The following is a 24,082-nucleotide window of genomic DNA, read 5'->3' on the forward strand; positions in this document are numbered from 1 at the left end:
ATGTTTAGGATTATTAAGTATGAGGATTGGTAGTTCATATTATTTGCATTGTTCGGATTGCTGTTCTCATCTTGAGTGTTATTGCGGAATATATCGGCCAAAAGGTATTACAATTTATCATAATTATTATTAGTAGTATTGTTATTACTTTCTTTATTTCCGCATGGTTAATTTCGTTACAACGGTAGCTTGAGTAAGTCTGCTGAGAACACAGATTCGGGGCTCATATCAAATCAAAGAACAAAGAGTAAGTAAATATTAATGTTTTTAGCCCAATAACTTTTAATCACAGATTTGTTTCTAAAAATGGTTTGTTTTCTCTTCAAACTATCCGATCTCGATAAATGAACAATGATTTGTTTTCTAGATTCGCATATTTCCTCGTTCTAGATAAACATCGATTTTCTCTACTTATACAAATAGGAGCCACCAAGACTGATAGTATCGCATAGATTTTGTTGATTAGATAATCTTAATTTAGATTACACTTACTAAATCTAATCACATATGCACATATAAAGTTATTTCCGGATATTAGTCATAGTCTGAACTTGTTTGAAAGTATATATATATATATATATATATATATATATATATATATATATATATATATATATATATATATATATCATTAGGATTGAGCCAGCCCAGCTATAAAGTGTTAGGTGATGCACGAGGCGCAACTTCATGTCCCATGCACTTCAGATATCACAATTCACTGCAACGAACCTGTGCTTGACATGCAGATTCAGGAAGGCATTTTACACCAGGTTGCCAATATACCATTACCTGGAGTAGCACTCTGTCGTCTATTTGCCAGGCGAGTTTATTTGGGGTGCATCTTCCCCAGTGAATTAAAGCCGCCCCCACATTCCAACCGGGAAATTTCTACGATTCTACTCGGTATATACAGCTCCCAGCCTTCACAAATAGTCATCCATCTAATACTGGCCCGGCTCATTATTGCTTAACTTCGCTGATCTGGCGAATACTATTCTCAATGTGATTGTGTTGCATATATATATATATATATATATATATATATACTTGCAAAAGTACCCGTCGTTGACTAGGTTCAAAAACAGCCTACAGAAAATGGACTCTGATTTATTAAAGTATGATAGATTATGAAAAGGAAGGGTTGTAAAGAGATAGCTTCGAATTTGGGGGTATCAAAACCAAAGCAAAATATGATGAAAGTAAAAATAAAATAGATAAACCCCAGAATTTATTATACCATACCTGTTCACACTGAAACACTTATCATAATATTCTATGGATCTATATTAAAAAACCTTGTTAAACTTTGTGACATATTTCCATTCTATGGAGGTCAGGCACGAACGTACACCCCATAATTTTATTATACCATATTTCTTCAACTGAAACATAATTATCAAAGTATACTTATGCAGATAGATATGAAAAGTCTTTATTAAAGTTTGTGCCTATTTCCATTCTATGAAGGCCAGGCGCGTAAGCAGACCCCACAATTTTATTATACCATCCCTATTTAAGTTAAAACATACTTATCAAAGTATTCTTATGTACATCTATATCAAAAACACTTGTAAACGTTTTTTTTTTAATTTTTAATTTTTTTATTTCAATACTTTGTGGACCAGTCGCGAACGCAGACCCCACAATTTTGATGAACCACCGTTCTACCAGATCAAATATACCCATTCCTGTGGTTCGATACATCTTCTATCATTATATGTGATCAGTTTTCTATAATAGTCAACCATATAGGAGCCTATTCGTGACCAGACACACACACACACAGGCATTCAGCTTTATATTATATTATATATACAGTGATGATCATATTTATTGGCACGGTAAAATAAAAGTTAAATTTTGTCTAATAAATTCTAAAAAAGGGATTAAATTAAAGAAAATAACAAAGTATATTATGTATTTTTAACTGGCCTTTCCGATGCAGCCATCGGATTTTAGAAAAAATAAATAACAAAGGAACAACAAACTAATTGCAAAAAACCCTTGTTCAAAATTATTGGCACGATTTATTTAATAATCAATTGTATAGCCTTTGGCCTTGATTACCTTCCTCAGTCGCTTTTCATAGTTTACAACCAAGTTGTTGCACTCTTCAGTAGTAATTTTAGCCCACTCTTCCTGACAATAATCCTTCAATTGAATAAGATTCTTAGGCTTCCTTTGCATTACCCTCAATTTTAATGTTCTCCATAAATTTTCAATTGGATTAAGGTCTGGGCTTTGTGATGGCCACTCCAAAACATTAATATGATTGTCCTCAAGCCATTTCTTAGTCAGTTTAGCCGAATGCTTTGGGTCATTATCTTGCATGAACCACCAACGACGACCAAGTGAGAGCTCTTTAGCAGAGTCTTTCAGGTTTTCATCCAATATTTTAACATAATCTTCCTTTTTTATGCTACCTGTGACCTTAACAAGTCTCCCTGGTCCAGAGGCAGCAAAGGATCCCCAAAACATCAAACTGCCTCCACCGTGCTTCACTGTGGGTATGGTGTTCTTAGGCAGGAAAGCTTCGCCAGATTTTCTGTAAATATAAGACACTTTATTATGGCCAAATAACTCTATTTTCGTTTCGTCAGTCCATAGAACACGTTTCCAGAATGCAACATCTTTATCAATATGACGTTTTGCAAAGGCTAGCCTTGCTTTCAGGTGCATAGGCTTCAATAAGGGAGTCTTTCTCGGACGACATGCTTTTAAACCAGCTCTCTTCAAAACTCTACCAACTGTATGTCGAGATACATTCACTCCAGAGGTGCTCTGTTCATCAACAATCTCCCCAACAGAGATCCTTGGGTTTTGTTTTACTTGTCGAACAATTTTCCGTTCATCTCTTGGGGAAAGAATCCTTTTTCTCCCTCTACCATCTAAACTCATAACGTGGCCTTGCGATTTGAACTTGTTTATTATGGCTCTAACAGTGGATTTGGGAAGGTTTAGCTTCTTTGAAATCTTATCATAGCCCTCCCCATTGGTATGGCATGCTACAACAAGCTTCCTGGCGTCTTCGCTGTGTTCCTTAGTTTTAACCATGGCGATTGAAAATTATAATTTAGTCACTTATAATAGTTTAAATAAATCGCTATCTAAAAATTATCTGAAAAAAATTATTCACTGAATTAGCGCTAAACAAGCATAATATGGCTATAAAAAAGTTCAGAAAGCACGTAAACCGGAAATTGATTGATATTATACTGATACTAAAAAAAAAACAAAGCCGTGCCAATAATTTTGAACAAGGATTTTTTGCAATTATGTTTGTTGTTCCTTTGTTATTTATTTTTTCTAACATCCGATTGCTGCATCGGAAAGGCCAGTTAAAAATACATAATATACTTTGTTATTTTCTTTAATTTAATCCCTTTTTTAGAATTTATTAGACAAAATTTAACTTTTATTTTACCGTGCCAATAAATATGATCATCACTGTATATATATATATATATATACATATTTTTTTTACTAATGAAATTAAATATATATATATATATTTCCCCAAAACTTCTGACATTAATGGAGGGGAAACTAAAACTTGCTGCTATGGTTTCAAATGATCTGAAATAACAGCAAGGGAAGAGTTGATTCCAAATATTTCTCATACGTAATATCTCCACTCTTTTGGAAGTAGGGTACGATTATGAATATCTCCAAGTATTAAATAATGCTTATACACTGTGAAATTTACTTTATGTATGAAAACCAAAGAGGAGAGAAATAACATATGAGATACATTTGGAATCAAGTCTTCCCTTACTGTTATTTAAGATCCTTTGAAACCCTAGCAGCAAGTTTTAGTCTCACCTCTATCAAGGCCAGCGGTTTTAGGGAAATATATATATAGATACATCTATACTGGTTGCCAAATTGAATATTGAAATGCTCATATGAGACGAAACGACACGAAAATTTGCAGGCTTTTTGAAGATTATAATACTATTATAGGGTTTAAATTTTATGACAATTGGTAAAAACGAACCTATATTTTCAAACCAATAAAATATGCCCAAATTTGCCTACATTTGTATATATAGTGTCATGCAGGCCAGCTTTAGTTTTGCTACTTCCATTGTCGTTCCTGTGGTATTGCCAGGCCACTAATACGTAGGGTTTTATTATCATTATCAAAGTGAAACAAAACATATATACATACATATATATATATATATAAGGAGAATAATGGAAATAGTATTCCGATGATATAAAGAAATAAAAAGAAGCAAACCGAGTTACATATTCATCAACGTTTCGTCTTTATTTCGAGACTGAATAAAATTAAGAAAACAAAATCACCAGTAAAAATATTTGAAAAAATTTTTGTGAAAATTGTGAGACCGTTCTATTTCGAAAGCGTAAAAAGACCTTGGAATTAAAAGGGGGGGGGGTAAGGGAGCTTACATTGTTAAAGAGATGGAGATTTTTAATAACGTCATGTAGTCGTTAATATATTTGTAAAAGATATGATGCAGTTAATATTCTTTCTGGAAAAAATATGTCCGTTAAACTTCAAATATAGGCGTGTAACTGAAATAAAATGAGTGTGTTTTTATTATGTAATTTATTGATTAAGATTATATGTTCGAGGGGCGTGCAATAAGTAATGCCCCTGGCCCACTTCCCATAGCAGTAGAGCAACGACACTTGGCACAGTTATTAGTATTTCTCTACATAGGAACCACCCGGAGTTATGCATTTCTCCCATCGTTTGATGCAGCTCTGGAGACCGTTTTTGTAGAACACCCCAGGTGTCCTCCAACCACAACGTGACTTCAGAAATCAAGGCTGCATCATCTGGGAAACGCTTTCCTTTCAAAAACAACTTCATGGCTGGGAAGAGGTGAAAGTCAGAGGGTGCAAGGTCAGGAGAGTAGGGATGATGGGGAAGAATTTCATAACCACACACACGTGCTTCTGATCTGGCGACATGCGAGTTGTGGACCGGAGCATTGTCCTGCATGAGGAGGGTACCTTTGCTGATCTAGCCCCGCCTCTTGATTTTGGTAGCTTCCCTTAATTTCCTCAAAAGTGAAGCATAATAGGCTCCTGTAATTGTGGTACCTATTGCCAGGAAATCTGTCATAACTACTCCATCCTGGTCTCGGAAGACTGTGAGTATGACCTTGCCAGCGGAGGGCTGCACTCTTGCCTTCTTTGATGATGGTGAGTCCAAGTGCTTCCACTGCATTGACTGGGCTTTGGTCTCTGGATCATAGTGATGGACCCAGGTTTTATCCTGTGTAACCAGTCTTTTGAAAAACTTTGACTCATCTTCTTGGCACATCTCCAAATTCATCATCGAGCAATTGACGCGTTCTCGTTTCTGGAATGGTGTGAGCAACCTGGAAATCCATCTGGCAGACACCGTATGCATATGCAAATGGTCATGAATGATAGTTTCCACAGACCCTGTACTAATCTTGACATCTTGGGCTATTTGGCGAATAGATATGCGCCGATCTTCCAAAATGACAGCCTCAACTTCACGGACAGATGCCTTATCAATGGCAGAAGGGGGGCGATCAGGTCTGGGAGCTGTTTCCACAGACTTCCGGCCATGTTTGAATTCACGATTCCAGCGTTTTTCAAGGTCATGTGATGGGGCATTATCACCATAAGTTTCTTTCATTTCATCAAAAGTCTCCTATGGTGTGCGTCCTTTCAAATGCAAAAACCAGGTCACTACTCGACACTCAACAGGCTCCATTTCACACCTGACTCAGTTCAAACACCTGTAAAACAGAAACCACAATTAGTTCATAGCTGTAATTTATCACATAACCCGTAGAGATATGAATGATTGCACATGCAAAATTTCAGGTACATCAGACAACTGGAAGTGAGTCAGGGGCATTACTTATTGTACGCTCCTTGTAATAATTATTATAGGAGGTCTTTCTATGGTGTGAGTGGGTTAATCTGTGACTACAATTAAATTATGTTCTTTTAATAGAAGTTTACTTATTAATGGTGCTACATTATAGAAACCTCCACAGTGTTTAATTGGGCTTGAATTTGTGATAAGAACTGAGTCAAGAAGTCACTGGCGCGGTTTATCTCTACAATTATTTAAATGCAACTTTGTCTCTGTGTGTGAGTTCGTTCCTTATAGACTCCGAAACGGCTGAACAGATTTTCTTTAAAATTTACAGAACTTTAGTGTATAAATCTGGGAGTGATCTTAGTTAAGTTATATCTCAGAATACCCCAATAATTACCGATAATTGAAACCGTTATTTTTATTCATCTATCATCGGTAAAGCCATTTTTTCCATGTCTACGCTTAGCATCAATGATAGAACAACGGGCCGTTAGAATTCTACTATGGGTAAGTTGATAGCGTGTTATTTATTTATTTCTTTTTACATGACCTGGTTTGTAGGTTTAAATTCCGCATGTAAATTTCTTAATTTTTTTTCATTAACTGCAAAAAATATACGTTTTTTTTTTTTTTTTTTGGCATGACGTGATCTTTAGGTTCATACCCCGCACGTAAATTTCTTAGTTTTTGTTTTCGTTAACTAGAAAAAAGTTTATATAAAATAATGTTATAAAAGAAACAGTAGGTTCTCTAGAGTACAATGTAGAATAACACATTTTGAACTAAGTTACTGTATGGAGGCGTGTAAAGCTTCCTCCCGGGCGATTTCAGGAATTTTGATGACAATAAAAATATAGGAGTGTGAAATATTCGTTGATCATCATTCAATCCCAGGCAACGTCGGGCCTCCTTGCTAGTTTGAAAAAAATTTAACTATTTTTGCTTGTTTGAAGTCAAAGATATGATTATGCTGCTATGAATGATAGCATAATGTACTTAGAGAATTGCTATTTCTTCTATCTCTTATGTTCATTGAGCCTTTTTTCTAATTTATGCTGGGTTTCACCAACGTATCTATTATGGCGTATATGCTTGTATTGGAAACTGGTTTGTTTTAGAGATGTTTTGTTGTTTTTAATATTTGTCCTATAGTTTGTGGTGTGGTTTATATGATTGGAATTCCTAGCTTGTTTAGTGTGTTGCAAATTATTGTATTATTGGTGTGTGTAAGTAAAGAAGATGTCTGTTTATGAGAGAAATGTCTGGTGTATATGATTTTTATCTATCTAACCTGAAAAATATTTGTATGGCTTTTCGCTTAGCATTTAATATGAAATATGTGGGATATTGCAAGGTTTTCAAAGTGTTTGTAAGGTATTTGAATTCTTCGTCCAGATATTCTGGACTGCAAATTCTGAATGCACGTAGGAAGAAATCAATTATCATACCTGTTTTTATTTTGTTATTATAGTGTGAGAAAAAATGTATGTAATCACTTTTGTATGTAGTTTTGCGGTGAACGTTGAAGGATAGTTTATTATTATAAAATCTAAGACTTAAGCGTAAGGAGTCTTACGAAAAATTGAAATTCAAGGAATTTTGCCTAATAGGCATATAATGTCTAGGGATAAAATTTAATGACAATCTGATATTGTAATTTTCAAATGGAAGATTGTTCCCATATTATGTCCACTAAAATCACTTGAAAATATTACAAAGTAACTGAAATTTGAGGAAAAATAATTTATTGATGCTTAATAGCTATTGTCAAATTGTCACAAAATTAGAGAAATCAAAACATTCACAAAGTTCTTCCACCGCCGTTTTACACCCTTAGCACAAAACTAAATTAAACTAAATATAACTCACATTTGGATTCCTTATGCTTTAAAGTTGTGTTCCGGAAGTCATAATGACCGAGTAATCTATATATATAAAAGCGAAAATGTATGTATGTATGTGTGTTCGCTTTTTCTGTACGTCAACAAAAGGCTTTTTTCAGAGAAGCGGTCGCTCACTTCACAACTTTTTAAAACTTTTTATATCACATATAAATCGTAATATCTCACAGTTAACAACGAAGCTCGCCTGTCTATTTAATTTGCTCGATTTCGGGAAGATAAATATTCAATATTTGTCGCTCGCCGCATGTGGGTTAGTCTTTTTCCTATAACATCTTGGGGGAGGGGAAAAAGCGTTCAGCAGTAAATGAATACTATCCCGCAGTCAAACTTGACCTCATTAACTTATTAAAATAGGCACCTGCTAAATCCAAGTAATTAAATAAATTCAAACGTGTTTCCTTTAGCATCTTGCGGTGGGGCAATGGTTAACGTCGCACGTTTTTTTTTCACACTGTAATTTACAACTTTGCCTCAACGGTTCGGGTTCGATCCTCATACTTACTTTTTTTTAACCCCCCCCCCTCCACACCTCCAAACACCCGGGCAACGCCGGGTACCCCTCGCTAGTCTATTATATAAAATGCAAATTGGGCACGAGCGTTTTTGTATGTCGGGCTTCTTGTGTTGGTTTGATTCCGCAAGAAGTTTTCGCATACTTCCCAGATTTTAATATCTCACATTCGCAAACGGACATTGTCTCTATCTTTTTTTTTTTTGATCAAGTTAAACAAAATTCCCACCGTGCTGTCGTCTCCAGTCTGTTCTGTAATTACTCTTTAGTCAATGTAGATAATTACTATTTATTTGGATACTGCCAGAGTGCCCTCTTTTTGGGGAAGCTGCTCCCCCCCCCCAGATTAAAAACGACCTTGTGTCTAATTTGCTTTAATACTATTTCTGCTTTTGATTGAGTGCATTAAATTTGAACGCTTTAGGCTTCCGGTCGCGTCAAGGAGTAGCGGTAAGATGTCAGATTTTCTTTCACTTTCTTTTCTGCCTTTGCATCACGGGTTCGCGCTTGCCTGCCTACTACCACTTTTATTTATTTTTTTTTTTTGCTCAACACACACCTCCAAACACCCGGCCAACGCCGGGCAAACGGACTAATCCATCGTTCATATTTACTCATGGCGATCCCAGGAGCGATCTAATTCCAGAGCGACCCTAGCATGCTCGGTGAATTAATAACACTTTTCATTTGTAACCTTCCCGTTGTTTTCATGTAATACATGTTTTAAACTCTTCTTCGCCGTTCTGTTCTTCTTCTGCAAGCCATAACACCATACCACCACGATAACCCTAATATTTCATCCAGCAGACTCTTTCATATGTAATATATTGATTTTGGCATTCTGTGGATGTTCAACGTAAATTGAGACGCCATGATATTATTGTAGCTCTTTTGTTAAACCTGCAAACGTATTTATCTAAGTATTATCGAATCCTTGGTCAAATTATTTATAAAAAAATAGATGACTTGTGTGCCACTAGCTATAATCGAAAACGAAACTCAAATTTATGAAGTATTCTTGGTAAAATTATTTATTACAAGAAGTGGAAGGTCATAACAATTAAACAACAGTAACTCGCAAGAAAACAGATGCGTATTAGTATATAGATTAACGCAAAAATGAGCAAAGAATTTAACCATCAATTGAGCCATTAGTTTGACATAAACCATTCATTCTAAGTCAGTGGGATATAACTAAAAATTTTAGTTCACTATACGTCTTCATTTGAAGACTTCATTGTGGTGATTGATTATAAGTAAGAACATACAAGTACAATATTTGAAAATACTTACGACATGAAAATAATTTTTTTTTTTAGTTTTTATTTCTTCAAACAAAAGATAGTCGAATTCTTTTCACACCGCAAAGGCACCAAATATTTTCAAATATTATGCTTGTGTGCTAATGGTTTAATGAATGCCTTTCTATAAAAAAATAATATAAATCAACATTGGCGTCCGTTTGGTTTTTTATCTACAGTTCAAGACATAGATAAGAGTGTATAACGAATTATACATCCATCAGTTAATATTAATATAAAATTTTAAAGTATATATCTAGAAAAAAGTCGCATAAAATATCAATATTTGATATTCTATTCCATATATTTCCATAGCAACTATGTGGTTAGACTAAGACGAATGTTGATTCTGTGTTTTGTTTTTCTGAATAAAAAAAATGTTGGAATTAAATGTAAAAAAAAAAAAAAATGATAATAACGAACAAATGATATTAATAAGGAGACGGTTGAATTTACATATATACATAAATTTCTTTTTTAAAAAAAAAGGTTGCCATAACAAAACATGCTACATAAAAGGTGTGTAAACAATAGACGTAATTGTAAAAAGTAATTCTATGTAAATGTCTGGAAGACAGTCTAAATGTAGGGGTAAACACATTTTAAAGAATGCATTGGATATGTGAAGTAAATATGATTTATATTGTATTGTCAGTGAACTATGCTACGACTATAAGAAAAAAGAATCAAGCTCTAATGATTAATTATGTGCTGTCACTAGAAGAAATGAATATATATTAGTGATGGGACGATTAATCGGAATTGGAATCAGGAATCGAAAAAATCAGAATATTTGAGGGTATCAGAATCGGAAAATTTTGTACAGGTTTTTTGATGTCAAAACGATTCTTTTAATTGTCGTTTTTATTTGATTTTGTTTAAAGCTTGCTGGTAATAATGATAAAATAGTAAATATTTATTGATTTTAAACCACCAGTGAAGCTAAAATCTATAGATAGCCCCCCACAAATATATTTTTATATTTACGAAAATATTTGCACATTAAACACGTGTGTTTTTACAGTAATCAGAGGAAAATATCACTATAAATTAAATATTTAGAGATTTATAAAGAATTGAAATCAGTAATTGTATCGGAATCGGGAATTTAGTACGAAATCGACAATTGTATCGGAATCAGAAAAAATATTGCAATCGTCCCATCACTAATATATATATATATATATATATATATATATAGACATACAGATTGACCAAAAAAAAAAAAAAACGGGTCCAACTCTAATTAGGCCCCGTTTCTTAGTGTTTTTTTCTGAATGAAATGAAACTTTGGTCATAACTAGTTTATTATATTCAAAACATCACATCAAAGCACTAGGGTTTTTGGCCTTTTTTTCTCCGTTTTACACATATGTTCTAGATGGCCACCATTTAGCTTTTTTTGGGGGGGGGGTCACCCTGTCTATATATATATATATATATATATATATATATATATATATAATTCCAGGTTAATATTTTCCAGAGGTAAAGCAGCGCGAATGAACTTTTAATTAAATTAATACAAGAGGGCTCAATACCGAAGTTGGGCAAGATATACTTCTTATTTCTTTTACGTAAGCATTAATATGTCGCTATCCATTCATGCGTGTGTGTGTGTGTGTGTGAGAGAGAGAGAGAGAGAGATAGAGAGAGAGAGAGAGAGAGAGAGAGAGAGAGTTAGTTCCCTATGAATTCGAAAACGAATTCTTCTGAAATTTCACATGGAGGTACCTATGTGCCTGGCTGTCTTCTAAGGTTTTGTATCGTAGTGTCTTTGATAAGTATCGATAATCGAAATAATCTGATGAAAGAAGGATCAGGAGATTTTGATCAAAGTTAACACCTTACACAGCCTAACATCACAAGTGCATTTGAAAAGTTTTATTACCACACAAGCAGAAAGGCCCGACATATAAAATCGACAGTAGTTTATTTGATATGACAGGGCCTGTTCAAAATAAATGTTTCTATTCAAAGCATAATTGCACCATGGTACTTAACTTTTTCATTTTAAACTTAAATTTAAACCATTATCACTGCATCAAGCAGTAAGTCCAGGTTTATAAAATCAACAGTATGTTCTTTGATATGACAGGGGCGTGTTCAAAATGAATGTTTCTGTTTAGAGCACATGTGAACCAGGATACTTGACTTTTGCATTTTGAACTTTAATTCAAGCCATTATATATAAAAAAAATAGTTGTATAAAATTAACACTAGGTTCTCTACGATGCATAGTAGACTAGTGGACTAAGACATTGCGGAAAGGCCTTTTAAGCTTCCTCCTGGGGAACTGTAGTGGGTCCCACACAAGAGCAGGTAATCAATCGATTTGATTGAAAAATAGGCGATCTCATTGATTTTAATGACAATAAAAATATGGGCATTTGAAACATTCGTTGATCATGATTCAATCCCGGGCAATATTGGGTCTCCATGCTAGTCTATATGTGATGATACTAAACCTTGTGTCTTGAATCTGTACGTTTTTATAGAATTTGCTCCAAACCAGGCGGGAATTCGGTTGAGGTAAGTAGTTAACATAAACAAAAGATGATTATCACAGAAAGAGGAGATGTCTGTTGGCCGTGATCTTGAAAAGACCAAGACTATATAAAAGCAGTCAGCCATTGAAGATTTCCAAATGTTCTTGGAGAGAAGCTGCCGAAATAGGACACTGTATTATAATGAGGTATCTAAACAGCGAATAGGTGTCGATCACTTGAGATCAAACGAGCTGGAACAAAGGAAGCAGGAAAAAGATCATACAATTTCGAAGAACGCATACTATAATGGTATATTTATAAGAAGACTAAGATTAACAACGTCATGTCTGTGAGAGAGGTTGCAGAAAATAAAATAGGGTAAAGCCAATCAAATTACAGATACATTTAAGCACCTTATTAAGGATTATTAAATGGGACAGATATTCACCATCTTAAATATGATAACATTACCCCTTACATGATTTGACAGCACTGGCCAACACATTCTTTGATGCCCACGGTTTCAAGGCTGATTTAGACTAATTTGAGGATGCTGATTCCTAAAATCATATTAATTTTTTTTATCAGGTCAATTTGTTGAGATATTTACTATTTTATACCTTTTTTTACCTTAAAATTAGGTGTTCTGCCTCCTTGTGTTTAACCCATTATCTCCCTTTAAGTTACTCTTAACTAAAAAGTTACTTTCTTTTAATTTCCTCTTCCAGTTGGTCTTTATTTCCTTTTTACAATTGCTTGCGACACAGCATGCCTCTTTCTTTTTTATCTGCTTCCATCTCTGGCATCAACGGTGTGTTTTACTCATTTCTTCTCCTGGACAATATGTTTGTTTACTTTGTCATGCAACGTGACATTTATGTTCCATTTCTTTACAAATTTATTCAGTCTTTCGATTTCTTTAACTCCTTCATTTTCCTACACTCGTTTATTGTTATTGTTTTTACTTTCTCATACCCGTCATTTTTTTCTTTCAGTTTTTACCTTTTCTCTTTAAATTAAATATACCTGTTGGTTATGTACTAGTCTTCAGAGTCGTTATTGTTTAGAATAGTTTATTTGACTGTGAAGCGTAGGTGCGTGCGACGACAGTACATTAGATGTGCTTCTATATATATTCTAGCTTCATAACTGCAATTGTAGGTTGTTATTTTGATGCTTTTTAATTGATTATAACATCACAAACCTTAAAGTAAAAGTACAGAGGTTTCAAAAAGTTACTGACGGGTTAAAAATCCTTATTTTACCAATAATGAGTATTTTTTCTCTATTTCAGATATTTTAAAGATAATATTTTGGAAATTAATTATATATAAGTATAGCATTGAACAACGTACGCAACTTGTGAAATTGTTTTTCCAAAATCAAGGGTCAATTGGTTTGACTTAAAGAGCTTATCGACGGCATTTTCATGTACAAGATAGCCCAAGTCACACCACAGTTCGAAACATAGTGTGCCGCTTTGAAGATTAAGACTGATCTTCCACAAGCTGGTAGAGCTCGAATCGTCATCAAAAATGAAAATAGAGAAAGAGTGTGAGAGGACGTGGCGCAGCATCCTGAACCATTGATTTGACAACGTTCCACACAACTTGGGAGATGTCGAAGCTCACTACACAATATTCTGCACAGTTTAAAACTCTTTCCTTATAAAGTGAAACTTGTTAAACACTTGAAGCCTGACGATTTTCAAACAAAGGTTCAATATGCAGTTCAAATGCAAAATTCTGCAAAAGTTGATTATGTCAGATGAAGCCCATTTTCATTTGAATGAATTCGTTAACAAACAAAATTAAAGATTTTGGGGCTCTGAAAATCCAAGGGCAATTGATTAAAAGCAGTTGCATCCTATAAAGTGCACTGTATCGTGTGCAGTAACGGAGAAGATTATTGAACCTTATTATTTTGAAGATCACGACAAAAATACTGTCACTGTTAGTGGAGAGAAATACCAATACTATGATTACAGACTTCCTGCACCCACAAATTCAAATTAGGCCCGAATTATGGTTCCAACAAGATGAGACAACAGCACATATGGCGAGGCGAGAGACACCATGGAACTTCTCAGGCAATGCTTTATCAACATTATCTTTTGCTATGGCAATGTCAAATGGCCACCATGTTTCCCAGACTTGACTAGCCCCGACTTTTTCTTGTGGGGATATCTTAAAGAAAGAGTCTATGTTTACAAACCTCTAACCCTGCAAGAATTGAAAGAAAACATCAGGAACGAAATAACGGAGTTAAATCGCAGTCCCGAGATTCTGCAATCTGTCATGAATAATGTTTTGGAAAGAGCACAAATATGCTAAGCTGAAAATGGGTAACATTTAAAAGATATTATTTTTCATAAATAAAGATTGTTTGAATTTTGCATTGTTTTTATTTTAATTTCCTAATGCCTTAGATTGTGTTAAAATTACAGAAAGATATCATCGAAACTGAAAAATGTATTTAAGTTCAAAATCGTTCAGTGACTTTTTAAACAGCCTGTACACATTTGCTATAGAATGAAGTATGTAGTTGGTAAGAAGTGAACACTGAGTAGTAAACAGGCTTACCGATTTTGGCATATCTTTGTTGATTCTGGGTCAAAGTAAGGTTCATTCTCTTAGTGTTAGAAATTCATTTATATTCCAGACAGGGAATAATTAAGCTTCATTATTTCACTTTTGTTGCAGATTTTTGGAGTAAAAATTAAGCACGCCTACATCATCTATGAAGTGACGTTGTTTAAATAATCCAAATGTGTTTTGCTATATTTGTTGCAATCCAACAGGATATGGATCAGCGAATTTGAGAAGTGTGCTTATCTTTCTTACTTCAAAGTAATGCTGGCTGATCAAGATAAGGCATGGACATCCCATATTGTATGCAAGCAATGTGCTCAGCATCTCTGACAGTGAACACAAAAAGGATAGAAAGTCACTCGTCTCTGGTATTCCAATGGTTTGGAGTGAACCAAAAAAAACATTTCGATGACTGCAATCAAAACGAAGGGAATAAACAAGAAGAACAGGAATTCGTTGGTTTATCCAAACCTCCAGTCTCCAATTCGGCCAATTCCACACTGCAATGCAATTCCTGTCTCAGTGATTAAAGGTTTGCCCAAATTGGAATTGCCTGGTTTTGAAGAAAACCAAGCTTCTATTTTGTCCACTGACAGTAGTGAAGCCACTGTTTCGAATGTCTTATTTCCCCCTTCTTCCCTACTACAGCTTTTTTTTTCTCAACAAGAACTTAATGATCTGACTCGATATCTCACCCTTTCTAAAGAATCTTCTGAATTTTTAGCTTCAAGACTCCAAGAATAAAATCTACTTCCACCTGGAACTTTCATAACGTTCTAGAGAAAACGCCATATTGAATTCTTGCCATATTTTACTCAGGAAAACGACGTAGTATATTGCAACAATGTTGCCGGCCTGCTGCAGCAGCTTGGTGTCAGAAAAGATTATTTTCAAGTTTGGTGGTTTTTTATAGACAGTTCCAAAAGATGTTTAAAATGTGTTCTTCTTCACAATAGTAACTTATATGGACCAGTCCTCCAAGGCCATTCAACGACGTTCAAATAAAAATATGATGAAATCAAATTTGTTCTGGAAAACATTTCATACAGACAGCACCAATGTATCGTATGTTTGGATTTGAAAATGGTTGGGTTTCTCCTCGGGCTACAAGGTTGAAACACAAAGTTTCCTTGCTTCTTGTGCTTGTGGGATATCAGGGCAAGAACTGAGCACAGAATAAAAAAAGATTGCCCTGTGCACAATTAATTGAGTTCTGACTCTCTCAAGGTTGAGGCTTCTCCTTTGGTGGATCATTCCAAAATTGTGTTTGCTCCTCTCCACATAAGGCTTGGCATCATGAAACAGTTTGTGAAACTCTCGAGAAAGATGGCGACTGTGCTGAATATATTTGCATGAAATTTCCAGGCCTAATCATAGAGAAATTAATAGCTGGAATTTTTTATGGATCGCAGTTATGAAATTTAATTGAATGACGCAAATTTCAATAATTTTATGAATTCTGCAGAATTGAGTGCCTGGACGGCATTTATGAATGTAGTAAAATTCTTCTTGAGAAAAATGAAGGCGCTCAACTACAAAGAGCTTCTTGGAACATTGCTCATAAGTCTCTATCAACTGGGTGCAAATATGAGTAATAAGTTATATTTTTTGCACAGCAGCATTTTTGCCCATTTTCCAGAAAACTCAGTGATGTGAGCAACGAGCAAGCTGAGCACTTTCAGCAAGATATCAGCGACATGGAAGTTCGCTATCAAGGTCGTTGGGATTTCACAATACTTGTAGACTACTGTTATTCTACCAAGTGCGAGGATGCCGGAGCCCCTCATACTGGAAAATCAGTAAAACGTCAACTTCTGGATGATGATGTTTACACTTAGCAGATTTTACAATTTCGAGATTTAATTGTGGATATTTTGGTGTGATTTTATGAATATGTGTCTTAAAGTTACATAAAAATATTGTTTCTTCGATTTGTCTGCTTTTATTGTAGCTATCGGATTCTTACAAAGAGGGTATACTATAGCAGAAAAACTAGACCTGATAGAACAAAAAAAAAAAAAATGACAGTATTTCTGGAATCGGCGCCCTCAAATAAAATAAAAAAAGTTAAAACATCGTAAATATCATAGCAATTTTTTTGTTGGCCAGTGTAGTAGGTTTGTAGAGATAGAAAATAGCCCAGGTATGAAAAACTGTTTACAGTGATATAGAAAAATGACATTACGAGAAGCAGAAGAAACAATGGATCTAATATATATTGTTCCAATTTTTATCAAAATCTATTACATTATTTTGATTCTAGAAAATTTTTGAAGTTTAATGATTAAGCTTAAGGGAGTCTTAAGAAAAAAAAAATTCAAGGAACCTTGTTTAATTTGGTATCCAGTTACTATGGACCAAACTCAATGTAAAGCTGAAATATTAGAATTTTGTAAACGGGTAGTTGTGCTTATATTATGATCTGTAAACCATTTAAAAGAAACTGAAATTTGAGGAATGTTTATAAATTGATGATTTATACCTATTGTAAAAGTTTCACAAAACTAGAATCATCTGAATTATTATAAAGTGCTCCTACTCCCTTTTATCCTTTTTGTACATGAACTAAAAATAGTTCACCTTACCACCTTTTACTCTTAGTAGATGTTTTCTACATTTATAATGAGTGCTGAATAAGATTATTGAATAATTTTTGTACAGCGTGACCCCCCCCCAAAAAAAAAACCTTAAGATAAATGGAGGCCATCTAGAACATATGCTGTAGAACGGAGAAAAAAGGCCAAAGACCCTAGTGTTTTGATGTGATGTTTTGAATGTAATAAACTAGTTATGATCAAAGTTTCATTTCATTCGGACAAAACACTAAGAAACGGGGCCTAATTAGAGTTGGGGCCCGTTTTTTTTGTGGGGGGGGATCACCCTGTATATGCAAATATATAAATTAACTAAAATTTTTAAATATTTTCAGATTTCCTTCCATTTGGTCTGGATTATACCATTCTTTATTGCTTTGGCTCTTACGACTTTGCCTCTATTTTTCTTTCAATTAACCTAATGATACCATAAAATATATTTTTTAATTTATGCTTCTTTTAAACTTTTCATACAAACTTTTTAGTTTTAAATCTATGTGCAAAATTACAAAATGTATGACTGCCTATAAATAGTAGTTTGCTAAAAAACATTTCCTCTGGTGAGATGATCCATTTATTAAGAATCCATGGATTAAGGAAACAACATTATTTTTTCTTGTTCGAATAATAAATTTGTTGTAAATTTTTGTAATTTACCGCATTTAATTCCAAATTTTCATTCATAAAATATATAAACATAAAATATATTTAAATATATTAACATAATATATATATAAATATATAAACATAAAATATATATAAATATATAAACATATGTAACTTTATGAAACTAGAGAGACACATTATATCATCGTTAAATTATGTCACACATTAAAGTAATCGATTAAAATCCTCAATCACCTTTCCATCATTTCATTTTCCGTGTGCGTTTCTTCAAGCATTCTCTTTAATTACACATCAAGTCTTTCTTTATGTTTCCATCATGTATTAAAATCGTATATTAAAATATAACATCCAAATCGAGTATCATACTTTCACACAACCATCAATTTTCTTTTCTTTTCGTTTTCCATTACTTTAAAGAACATTCTCGTTAATTATACACCATGTCTTTCTGAAATGACTTCCTTTCATGCACGTTATTATTATAACTTGTCAATGTGCTATTGTTGAACCTAATTATGGTTGGATTATATTTCAGAGCGCACCTAAATCGATAAACACAAAAGATATTTTAATCTGTTGTTGTCGAGATAAATGCCTATTTATTCTTTGGTATTTCTACACGACTGAATAATCACATTCACTAAAAAAAAATAGAATAAATACTCTTGCTAGGATACAAGATTATCTTACTTACTCTGTTGTCTAAAATATATATTCTACAATTCATTTTAATCTATTCATGCGGTCAGGAACAAAACCTGCGCATATAAATACAGGTGGAAGCTATAAGATTGTCACCCTAGAAAAGACGACATGATTCCATTTCCGTTTGATGAAAACGGTATTTTTTTTTGTTTATTACAAGCCATCTTATTATTGATAGTGGTTTCAGCTAGACAGGTGTTTTTCTTAACAGTCAAGACAGGGGCCATAGATTGGAGCTCAGAAGGGCACTTGCGATGGAAATAACGATAAAGCAGAGACAGGCTTGCAACATGCCTTTTGGCTACGAAGTCTATTTTGAACTGTGTCAAGGCAGGATAAGATTTTTCTAGCAGTTCCTGGCCAGATGTGGCAGCAGTACTCCATCCTTGAATGTACCGGGTTTTTATATAGGTAGAGAATTGCATCAGCAGTGACATATCTAATGGAGCAGTAGAAGAATCCCACCATTTTTCCAGCGATATTGGCAACAGATTTGATGTACGTGTTCCATTTCAGATCAAGAGTAATGGTCAAGCCCAGAAGTTTGTAAAAAAATAGAGCCTCCCCAAGAAGAGGGCCATTCATTTCAATTAATGGCAAATGGGGATCAGAGCGTTGATAATGTAAAGATAGAACCTTGGTTTTAGATGCATTAAAAGTAACCAGCCACCTCTTTCCCCATTGTACCACGTGCTCAAGATCAGAGGAGAGAGAATCAGAGAGATTTTGGTTAGTTACGCCCTTTGCTGTGTAGCTCAGCTATATTTTGAAAGGAAAATTTTCAATTTTTGTTCATTAAAACAAAAGTTATAATAATATTACTGATATTCAAAAGTCGTCAGAATTAGTAAGGAACGGGAGAGATTGTTACTCCTGATTGGCTGTTGGTTATCATAGCAACTTCTTCGTCGTCGACACCTTCATAAATCATAGCAGGAATTTTTCTCGCATGCTATCTTATTTGGGTTATATAGAGAGAGTTAACAAAAGTGATGCTCGTTGCCGTGCTAATAATATTTCACTTACAACGTTGTCCGTTAATTCTGTTTCTCTCTTTTTTTGTTGTTTCTTTCTGTTTATTTACTTAACTACATATTTTATTTGATTTTTTTATTTAGTCAATTTAAAAAATTGGTAATAAGGTTTTTTATGGATTGTTGACATTGCATATGATATTGAAAAATTATTTCTAAGCAAAGCCTGGAAAAATCATGGATTACATAAAAAATGTGAGCATGAAAAGTAATATGACTAAGTTTAGAAAAGTAAAGGACTAGTTGTTAAAATTGGAAAAGTAAAAGACAAGATATTCTAGCAAAAAATATAAATTTAGAACTAAAAATATTGCAGAATTAAGCATTTATATATAATGTTAAATTGAATTTAAAAAAAATTCTTTATGCTGCAATATTTTAAGTTATAAATTTATTATATTTTTGGTGCTTGTCTTGTCTATAATTAGGCCTATAAAAAATTTTTTTAAAGAAAAATCTTTAAAAATCTTTATAATGTACGTACTTGTCACCACAGGAAGATGTCATATTCCAAAACATCACGTAAATCGATCAAGTAGTTTTTTTTTATTTAAGAAAATCAAATATTATGACACATTTTATCGAAGAAAAACTTGACGCCATGTTTATTTTGAATGATACGCTGGTAGCGACACCTCTTGGCAATATCGTGAATATAGGATCAACCAGGGCAGAAACTCGACTTTCCACCCTCTAGAAAAAAAAAACTTGAAAATTAAGACATTTAATGGTTTTGGGGGACGCCGAAAAGGAAAATAACGTTTAAAATTCTAGCAAACGAGTAGTTCCAATATATGAAAAAATGTTAGCTTAAAGAAAGTGGGGGATCACTTTTCTATAATAATTTAACGTATAATGAGCACCTGTTTTATGGCCACCAGTTTTGGTTGGGGGGGGGGAACTCACAATGAACACAATTTTACGTAAATTGAGCACCCACACGTTGATGCCCCTCAACAAAAATTCTGTGTTTAAATTTGGGGAGGCGGGGGCGAGACTTGGGAAAAAATGGCAAAACCCTTTTTTTCTTCTCAAATTGAATGTCGAAAACACTTTTTTAATGATACAAATACAAAATAATAAATTAAGATAACGACTTGTTTTCCTAAAGAGAATGTCTTAATTTTCAAGGTTTTTTTTCAAGAGGGTGGAAAGTCGATTGTCTGCCATTTTTTATCCTATATTCACGACATTGCCATGATGTGTCGCTACTAGCATATCATTCAAAATAAACATGGCGTCAAGTTCTTCTTCGATAAAATGTGTCATAATATTTGATTTTCTTAAATAAAAAAAAAACTACTTGATCGATTTACGTGATTTTTAGCATGTGACATCTTGTAGAGTGACAAGTACGTACATTATAAAGATTTTTTAAAGATTTTTCTTGAGAAAATTTTTTTTATAGGCCCAATTATAGACAAGCACAATTTTTTTTTACTAGAATATCTTGTATTTTTCTTTTCCAGTTTTAACAACTTTTACTTTTCTAAGCTTAATCTTAACCATATTACTTTTCATGCTCGCATATATATATATATATATATATATATATATATATATATATATATATATATATATATATATATATATATACACCTTATAGATATTTTTGACCAAACATTTTAATATATTCAAATATATCAAGATTCGTTAATTTCTCATATACCAATAAAATTTAAGTCAAGATAAAATGACTCAATTAGTAAGCTTCAAGATTATCAGTTTTTATATAATCGAGCATTCATATATTTTCGCAAAATCAAGACAATAAAGGTCCAAATAAGAGCATTAAGTTGTGTATTTTCATATTCGTTACAATTGTTTCGTGACCATTCGGACAATTTCAAACATATAGTCATTCGAAAATATTCACAAAAATGGCCTCTATTCAGACGGTAAAAAGCACTATTTAATATACATAAAAGAACACAATTTTAATCCCCTTATAAGAGACCAAGCAGTTAAACTTATCTACACCACTTTCTTTCTAAGTTTTTTTTTGTTTTATTATTTTCCGTTTGCTGTGGAGTTTATAAATCTTGCCATACGTGTGAATACACTTTATGTAAGATTTCAAATGTTTAGACAAAAAATGTGTCTGAGTTATTTAAATTTGACTCCAATTTTTCGTAGAGATTTTAAATTTGACCCCAATTTTGACTCCTTAACATTTATTATTTTGGTCTTAAATCAAAATACAAAGTTTTACCCATATCCCTGTTACCTACATCTAAAATTTCAAGTCTTTAGACCCAAAACTGGCGGAGGAATTTGGTACAATATTCAATTGTTAACTCTTTCAACTGTGACCTTTTGGCAGCCAAATATTCGCCCTAAAACTGATTAAAATGCTTGCTGCATGTCTGAATACCTGTTATGTATAAATTTCAAATGTTTAGACCCAAAATTGGCTTAGTAGTTTGCTAGACACCGCAAAGTTCAAATCTTTTGAACTTTGATCCCTTGACAGCACAAATTTTCGACCCAAACCGATTAAAAAGCTTGCCCTATATCTGAATACCCTTTATGTAAAATTTCAAATGTTTAGACCAGAAATTGGCTGAGTAATTTGGAAGAAACAACAGAGGTAAAATTTTTTTAAACTTTGACCCCAATTTTGGCCCCTTAATATTAACTTTTGGGGACCAAAATCGAATTAGAAAGTGTGATCCATGTCCAAATAATCTACATTTAAAATTTCTAGTGTTTAGACTGAAAATTGGCGGAGGAGTTTAGTAGAGATTTCTAAGGTCAAATCGTTGAATGTTGACCCCTTAACAGACAAATTTCTGGCCAATTAAAACAATTAAAAAGATTTTCCCAAATTTTAATAATCCTTATGTTAAATTTAGAATCTCTAGACCGAAAATCGACAGAGTTATTTGGTAGGGAAATGTACACACATACATACATTTTCACTTGTATAGATATTAGTCCTCGTGCGAAAGAGCAGGACACAACATGTTTTAAATAATAATAGAATAACAATAACAAAGATTTTCGCTGGCGAGGACTACTATTGACCATAACCAGTTATACAGCCCTTTTGAAATTTTCATCTCTATTTTTCTCATTATGTACTGAATATTTGTTAATGAAACCTATATGAAATATGTTCCTTATTAAATTTTGAAGATTTTCTATTCTGAAAGAAGTTTTAAAAAGTTTAATCTAAAAAAGTTATTTTAAAGTTTTTCTTAAAAAAAATTCAGATTTTCTCATTATTCAGACCTGTATTACAAAGAGGGGGTTGCAAAAAATGAGTTGTGGTGTGAGGAGAAATACAAACTGAAACCGGAAATATTCAGACCTGTAATAATACAAAGAGGGGGTTGCAAAAATGAGTTCTGGTGTGAGGAGAAATACAAACTGAAATAGAGAGAAGGAGAGTTTTAAAATATAGTCTTAAAAAGATAAGATACAAGTTAGAAAAGCATTTCATCCAAGGCATGAAAATTGTTAAACAAAATTTTTTTACTATAGGCTTTAAAAATAAAGGTCCAAGATTCAATTCGAAATTTATTTATCTTCAAAGTGCACTTTTATACATTTTACAAAGTAAGGAATTAAAAATTTAATTTAAATTGAATCAAAAAATTACCTTGGATTTATTTTATGTAATGTATATTTTGTTGCAATTTAAAAACATTGTCTTTCATCTAGCAATTAATGATATAGATATAAAATTTTCAATGATTTTTTTAAAAAGTGCAACAGAATGTACATTACATAAAATAAATCCAAGGTAATTTTTTGATTCAATTTAAATTAAATTTTTATACCTTACTTTGTAAAATGTATAAAAGTGCACTTTGAAGATAAATAAATTTCAAATTGAATCTTGGACCTTTATTTTTAAAGCCTATAGTAAAAACATTTTGTTTAACAATTTTCGTGCCTTGGATGAAATGCTTTTCTAACTTGTATAGATATGTATATATATATTTTACTTAATTATTTTATTTCTTAAAAAGGAATTGTAATTTAAAATCAATCTAAAGAAATTATACGTTTACATTTATTTTCATTCTATACTCGTCATGTCAGTGATTTAAATTAAAATATTCGAGAGAACTTGAATATCCGCTGAAGAGAACGTGAATGTCCCCGAGAGAGAACTGAAATGCCTACGGGGAGAACTTTGATATTTACTAGACACTCACTTCGGATATCTATTGAATGTCTAAAGTCTCTTTGTACAGAGGTGTGTCAGGACAACCTGGCATGAGGATAATTCGCCCGACCAACAAACGTTGACTAATTATTCAAAATATAGAATGTGCAGCCAAAATAAGTTTCACTTGTAATTACTACTTCACACTGACTTATATGAGGAAATATCGGGGGGGGGGGGATACGCTTAAATATGATATTTTAATTTGTCCAGATTTCGTATATATTATTATAGAATCGTGATTTCAAAAGTAAAAAAAAAAAATTATTTGTGTGGCATCAGCTAGAATCGAAACCGTAAGTAAAACTGTAGC

Source organism: Euprymna scolopes, chromosome 9, assembly GCF_053919585.1.
Source record: "Euprymna scolopes isolate OS-2025 chromosome 9, ASM5391958v1, whole genome shotgun sequence".
In the NCBI taxonomy this organism is placed as follows: Eukaryota; Metazoa; Mollusca; class Cephalopoda; order Sepiida; family Sepiolidae; genus Euprymna; species Euprymna scolopes.